Source organism: Cucumis sativus, chromosome 5 (assembly GCF_000004075.3).
Source record: "Cucumis sativus cultivar 9930 chromosome 5, Cucumber_9930_V3, whole genome shotgun sequence".
NCBI classification, from domain to species: Eukaryota; Viridiplantae; Streptophyta; class Magnoliopsida; order Cucurbitales; family Cucurbitaceae; genus Cucumis; species Cucumis sativus.
The window spans coordinates 16,297,578-16,305,280 of NC_026659.2; the positions used below are offsets into that span (position 1 = coordinate 16,297,578).

The following is a 7,703-nucleotide window of genomic DNA, read 5'->3' on the forward strand; positions in this document are numbered from 1 at the left end:
ATCAGTCACCAGTGTAAGTAGTGCAGAATTTGAACCAGTTGAGGAAGAAATAATTCAATCAGAGACAGAGAAACAAGAGGACAGTGACTCTCTCGGTCCAGATTTTATTAAATTGTTTTCCTCCCCATAAAAAGAAATTTTGTGCAGGTCAGCAAGTATCCTTCCCCCTCAAGAGTTGGTTCCTTTCTTGGCAGCATGTGAAATTGAATTGATATAAGGCAGAGGTTGCAAAGATGAAGATTATATCATGGAACACTAGAGGATTCATGGGCCATTCGAAACAATTGGCTATTAAAAATCTTTTGAAGAAAGCTAATCCAGATAGAGCATTGATTCCGGGGACCAAAAGAGAAGAGATTGCCAGTTGTATTATAAAGGCACTATGGAGTTCAAAAGGAATTGGCTGGGTCTTTGTTTGAAGCTAGTGGCAGATTAAGAGTTTTGCTGATTATGTGGATAAATATAAGTTGTCGATTATTGAAGTTCGGTCAAGAGAAGGAAGGTCATTACAGTGTGGCTTATAAGTTGTTTCAACATTAATTTATAAGTTGTTTGGAAAGGTTCTCGCAGAAAGATTAAAGAAAGCCAGGCCAGGTATTACTTTGTAAGACCTCCTATTATCTATACCTATAAAAGGAAGGGTAGAAAGGGAAATTCCTTAGCAACCAATGATGAGAGAATAATGGGAGAGGATCGTGCAGGTGGGGCCCACTAGGATGGATGAGAGAGAGAGGTATAAACATGTAATGTTGGGGTAGGGGAGGCTAGGTCTTTTTTGGTTATTTCAAGGAGAGTAAAGGCTGCTGTAGCCTGAGGGTATCCAGCCCTGTATAAAGGAGCTGGGTAAGTTTTCTATGTTGTTCTTCCTTTATTTTTCATATCTACTATTGTTGAATGTGTTTTGGCTTTTACATAAATAAAGAATTACAGAGTGCTGCCTCTGTTTAGCCATTTGGTTAGGATATTTTGTGTTTTATTGTTAGAATCCTAAGATATTTCTCCATTACAATGTGGCTTTCTGGAAGAGTGCCAAATCTTGGATCCTATTTTAATAGCAAAAGAAACTTTGGAGGTATATATTATCCGAAAAAAGAAAAGATGGATCATTAAATTAGACCTTGAAAAGGCCTTTAACAGAGTGGATTGGAAATTTTAGAAAATGTAATGCAAAAGAAGATCTTCGACGTAGGATATTGTGTTATATTGGCCAGCCTTTACAGCATCCCCACTTTGAAGTCTTTGATGATCAGGACTTTCGGATCAGCCCTCTGCTTCAAACAGTTTTTGCTCAACCAATCAAGGCTTATTCTTCTTTGTTCTCAGCATGCTGCCTTTGATTATGATTTTGCTTTGGAAAGATTCTTTTTATCATTTTGTTTGTCTTTGTTTTTGTGGCTTTTTGTTTTGATCTTGTGTTGTCGCTTTTTGGATGTTTTGAGGGCACTAAGGGGGTGTCAACCTAGTTTGTGATGCCCGGATGCGCCTGTTGATCTTCCCTCTCCCCTTTTGCTCTTTGTATAATCCTCATGTACATTGAGCTTTGTCTCTTTCTTTATATTAATAATAGTGAGACTCGTATCCTTTTTTAAAAAAAGAAAGAAAATTCAATTATATATCACCAACACTCTCCTCACTTGTGGGCTTGAAATATTTGAAAGGCCCAACAACTGGAAATGGATTTTAATTGGGGAGGAAACGAAAATACGAGGCTTGAACACGAGACCTTCTTGGACCACCTGCTCGGATACCATATTGAAAGGGAGACAAACAAACACACAACTTTACGTGGAAACCTGTGTACCAGGAGAAAAACCACTATATTTTTCTTCTTATTATTTTCTGATGAAAAATACAATAGGTACAAGGGAGAATAAATAGAATATACAGAGGAATAAAAAAGGAAAATATTTAGGAATTAAGAAAAATATTCCCATAAACTTTTCATAAATATTCTAAGATTCTAACAATAAAAAGTTCTTTTTATTCCAAATTGTGACTGCTCTAATGTGCAGTTGTTTTCTGATTTAGATGATTGAGGAACTTGGTGGTTCTCTCACTGCTGATGGGAGTACAAGCGCTCATGCCATTACAGGAAAAGTGCGGAAAACTCTAAACTTTTGTATTGCTCTCTTGCAACCTTAGACGAACACTCTTCTATGTGTCCTTTTGGCCTTTGAATACCGATAATCATCTCATTTGCACCAAAGTTAGCGATTCCATGCACACAAGGCCTTTGCCGTTATTCTTCCATTGCCTCGTAGTTGTGCTTAGGCTGGAAATTGCTGTGAACCTTCTAGATCTAAAAGGGCATAGTTTCTTATTCTACTGCCTATTTACTTTTAGTTAAACATCAAAATCAATTCTTATGTTTGAGTTGGATTGTATCATGCTCTTCCTTTTCAGTTGTTTCTATCGTGATGGTGGGTAGTGGTTGTTAAGACAACCATTAGGCTAATTTGGGTTTCAGGCTTACTTTTCCCATTTTACGTGTAAAATGGCTCAAGCTCACTAATGAAAGATATTTGTTGGCTAGCTAGTGTTTTTATCCTCGATTTCCTTCTTCCCCTAATACATTATGTTATGGAATTTGTTAGATACCTAGATTAGTATAGGGTTGGGGTATAAGGGTAATTAGATATTTAGGAAGTTACTAGTAGTTATTGTGTAAGTGTGGTTACTAGTAGTTATTATGTAAGTGTGGTAACTAGGGTGGTGGTTACATGTTATTATAAATGGAGGGAGGGTAAGTGGGGATTCTGGGAGTGTCTGGTGGTAGAGTACGGGAGGTATAAGGTTTGGGTGAGAGTACTCAAGAGGGAGGGTTCCAAGTGCTTTATACTTGGTTTTATCTTGTATTTTCTTATAGTTACATTATAATAAATTCAGATCTTGTTCTTGTTAGGAAGTATATGTCTCCAATATTATTTAAGTACAGTAGGAGAATTAAAAAGGGTAATATTGACCCACACAAGAATATATGAGAGATTATAGGAGGAGAGAATATCGGAGGAGATCATTCCCATTAGTTTGTTAGTAAAGCAAAATAAAATGGAGGAAAGAGGAGGGAGAAAGGGGACAAAATATTCCAAAGAATTAGAGGCTGCCGTCTTTCGTGCTCGGGAGAAGTAGAGGGTCCAAGTCAAGTTCTTTTTATTGTTTGTTTTGGTCATTTTCATGGTTGCGGTTTGTTCTTAGTTTTTCTTGTTCTTTGTTGTGATCCTCACTGGAGTGTGCCTTTAGGAAGTAGATGTGAGTGATTTTTTATTCTCTATACTGTAATTCATTGAGGTAATTCAATAAAGTAAGATACACTTGTCGTATATTTACAGTATCTTAACAAATTGGTATCATAGCGTTTTTACTTGGGAGAATGATAGAGTAGCACAAAAACGGATCAAAGAGAAGTTGGAGACCTCTGATAAGGAAATCTCGGGGATACTAGTGGAGTTACACAAGTTGCTGGCAATTGAAGAAAACTTGTTATGCTTGCCAAAAAGCATCGAAAGACTGGTCATCTAGTTGGAAAAACAAGAACGGTTGCTAAATGCATCGAAGGAATAGCAGAAGGATAATTTGACGATCTCCGAAAGAATGGAAGGATCGTCGAGCAAAGGACCAACGATTGAGAGTATAATCGAAGGTGGAGGTAAGACATTGAAGGAAATCAAGGTAGAAGGTAAAACAAACAAGTTTGAAAGGGATGAAAACTCGAACGATCATAGCAAATTCAAGAAGGTCGAAATGCCTGTGTTCAGTGGCACTGATCTTGATTGTGTTTATTTAGAACGGATTGGAATCTTCAGGTCCATAAATTGATGGATTTCAAGAAGGATCTGAATCCATAGAAGAATCGAGGAAAACGTGATTGCAACGGTTATACAACGAAGGTGAAGAGGATGGCAAAGAGTGACCAAGAAGAAACTATAGAGGAAGGTCGACGAGGATTACCTGTGAGGCTCGAAATGAAGACTCGAGTGAAGAAAAATTTGTTGCTAAAAGAAACACAAAATGGCTGGTTGCAATGGAGAAAGAAGAAGCCGATAGTTATCGGTCTACAGAGGCTCGAGAAGGTGGTCTGGAATAGGGGTGAATCACGTGACGAGGAAGAAGTTGTTGCACACATGATGGTGCCAATGGCGTGGTAGAAATTGGTAGGACAGAGGATTAGGACAAAAGCAACAATCTTGGGTTTTACTATTTCAAGTGGGCTTCAACTTACTCTAAATGTGCTTCAACTTATTCTAAATAAAACATTGGGGGCACATCATTTTGTAGATGAAGTGGGTGGAGAGTTCCAAAAATAGGAGGGAAGAAAAACTTGTATATAGGTGGGTCCTAAGAATGAAACCGACGGCAGTATGATTTTGGTCTTGACGCAACACTTTGATTATGGCCTTGCCCACTAGAGATGAAGAGTTTGAAAATTAAACACTTGTTGGTGATATGCAAAGGGTTAACTAAGACAATGTGTTTTGGAAAAGGAAAATTCAAGTACATTGGGCTGCTTTGTGGGCTGAAGTCAATGGACCTTATTGGAATCGAGAGTTTTTCAAAGCCGAAGGGGAGGATTTCTTTTTCAACATTGAAGAGCAGAATGCTGGGGATTGTTTGCAATTAAAAAGAGAAAAAAAGAGAAAGGGGCCTTGATCATGTTTGCAAGCACACCTTGAGGACAAGGTGTTTTGAAGCATCGGGTAATGTTAGATACCTAGATTAGTATAAGGTTAGGGGTATAAGGGTAATTAGATATTTAGAAAGTTACTAGTAGTTATTATGTAAGTGTGGTTACATCTTATTATAAATGGAGGGAGGGTAAGTGAGGGGAGAATTCTGGGAAGTGATCTAGGGCTTAGGTGAGAGTACTCAAGAGGGAGGTTCCAAGTGCCTTTTACTTGGTTTTATCTTGTATTTTCTTATAGTTCATTATAATAAATTAAGATCTTGTTCTTGTTAGGAAGTATCCTAACAGAATTCCTCTAGAAGGTCTCATGTTAGCGAATGATAATCTGCGTTAAGTGTGTATTTGTAGGAGTTCTTCTCCCGGACATCTATGGTTGATATTTTTTACCTTTCAATATATCAAAGCCAAGGATTCTTTTGCATTTCTCTATGCTTTTTCTTTACCCAATTATGCTTTTTTCAGTAATATTTCATTTCTTTCATGTGAAATGTTGAACTTCAGTAGTGTGGAGAGTGGAACGTAATATCTTACCTTTTATATTAGTAAACTTGATTTTAAGCAATGTGTTTTTGAAGATTTTATGTTGTAGATTGTTTTTTGTTCTTCAAGCTACTGCTCTTAACTTTATTTTCTCCTGTTATTGTTCTCAATGATTATCGAGCATATGCATTACCATGTGGCTTCAAGTGTGTCAGTGTGCTCTTGCTCATAATTTTTACTATATCTTGTTACTAAAATTGCAAGTTAATTGCAAATTACTCAGAGCTTGGATTGTCTCCTCCAGTTGGTTAAAGGAAAGCTACCGGAAAGGCAGATTTGTTGGTAAGTTCGAATGGCTTGTTAGTATCAAAGCATAATGTATTTTCTTCCACTTATGTTTTTCATCCTACCTAATTTTTGTGATTGATTAATTCCTTATTGATCTGCAGACGAGTTGCCTTACATACTAAATGATGATGGCTACATATCGAAGTATCGAGCCAGCCTAAAAGCTGCAGTTCTCAAGGCAAAAGCATGTTTTTGAGCTTTATTTGAAGGGTATGATGTTTGCATATCAGCTCACGCTCAACCACCACCTAAAACTCTATCCCTGATAGTCAAGTCAGCCGGTGGAAATGTAAGTTCTCTGTTATTGTACAAATCTCGAGTACTAGGTTTGGTTCTCTATATTACACATACAACCACTATAATATGGCTATCCTCCCATCTAATGAAGACGTGAAGTTCTCAACAAACAAGCACGTATACGAATTCTAGACATGGGTCAATAAATTATAGACATGGTGACGTGTCATTTTTTTCTAAAAAATATAGGATAGTGCTAGAACACAATTTTAATATATATAATTTAAAAAGTATGTATCATATTTATATAGAAATTCAAAGTCAATAAGTTTATGTATTTATATGCTTAAAAATAAGCTCATCCTTCACTCAAAACTTATTCAAAGCCAAGAGTTTAATATGTGTGTGTAACCAATCTTGACCTTTATTGCATTGGAATACTTGTTGTCTAACACATCTATTGTACTAACTAGTGTTCAACACGTGTTCTCCGAGTGTTCCATACATATTGTTTATTGATACACTAGCCAAACTTGAGTGTATGTGCTTCTTAAGTCTTTAATATTTATGTTTGTTTTGATCCTAGGAATTGAGCATGTAATGTAAAAAGTCTATGCACAAGGGGTCATATGGCCATCTCCGTGTTTCTTTAATTATCAAATTTGTTCAAGTTTTTAATTGTCTCTAGATCAAATCTGGAGTTATTTTTTTGTGATTTGGTGTACAAATACATACATCCATGTTTCTAATTATGATTAGATTGTTTTCTGGTCGCAACATTTTATTGTTTAGCTTGTCTTTGATCTTGAACTTACTATTATGTTGATTTAAATTCCATTTTAGCCTTAGAACTTTCAAAACATCCATTTTAGTCATCGAGCTTCCAAAACGTAGCCAACTAACGGTTTTAGTATTTTGTAAATTATTTTATCAATTAATATTCATTTATTCAATACTCATCGGTCATTTCTGCTATATGTGATTGGAATATATCTCATAGGAAGCATTTTGAAAGTTGAAAAAAGATGGAAAATTTTAGGGACTAGAACAAGAATTTGTTTAATATTTTTTTATAGGGTGAATTCTTGCAATTTCCTTGTAGTATATACATAATTTTTTCTCTCATTTGGCAAATTCATTATGCTTGAAAATTTAGGTGATTCATGAGCTAGATAAAGTAAACAATGTATGAAAGACGATCTTTGTGGCTTGTGAGGAAGACGTGGAGGAAGCCTTGGTGGCCGTAGAAAAAGGGATATGGACTTTCAACGTTGAATGGCTAATGGCATGTATAATGAGACAAGAAGTAGACTTGGAGGCCCTTCAATTTGCTGAGTCCCTATGAGAAACAAGGTCACCCTAACTTTCAGTTTTGAACAAGCAGCAGCCAGCCATTTCGTCCTTGTGTAAATCCACTCTTTTCTCAACTCACTCTAATTTGGTACATAAACAAACTCTGATCGCTCCATCTCTATATTCATCAGTACATAAAAGACGATAAGTTTATTCATGGAGAAAGTTGGATGTAAGTATGTTTTAGGAATGGTCCTTCATTTAGTAACTTTGGGAATTGTAAAAATGAGGTAATGAAGTTCTATCAAGTTGAATGTTCTTGTTTATGTTAGATGAGACTGATTCTTGGATACCAGAATTAACTTGAAGTACGTGTTTGAGTTCCATTGGAGTGATTAGAGAAAAAATGTTCCTTTAAAAAGGGTAATTTTTTTATGTAGACTTTCTTTTTATTAAAATTCCTTAAAATACAATTTGAGAGTATTTCAATAGCTTTCAAAGAGTTGTCAAACACTTGTAGTTTTTCTAAAATAACATATTTTCAAATATTAAAGTTTTTGACGATAATTTACATGGAATTACACGATCAGTTACCACTATCAATAGAATCACTTACAAATATTAACACGATCGTGTACCGATAACAAGACGATTGTTTACACTA

General features: G+C 35.9%; 1 long non-coding RNA gene across 1 annotated transcript; it reads left to right on the forward strand.

The window, feature by feature from the left end:
* The first annotated feature begins 5,618 nt into the window (after positions 1 to 5,618).
* On the forward strand, positions 5,619 to 7,425 carry LOC116403705. Its single transcript, XR_004216530.1, has 2 exons — positions 5,619 to 5,798; positions 6,903 to 7,425. It is a non-coding gene; the product is annotated as an uncharacterized LOC116403705 (long non-coding RNA).
* The last annotated feature ends 278 nt before the right edge of the window (positions 7,426 to 7,703 follow it).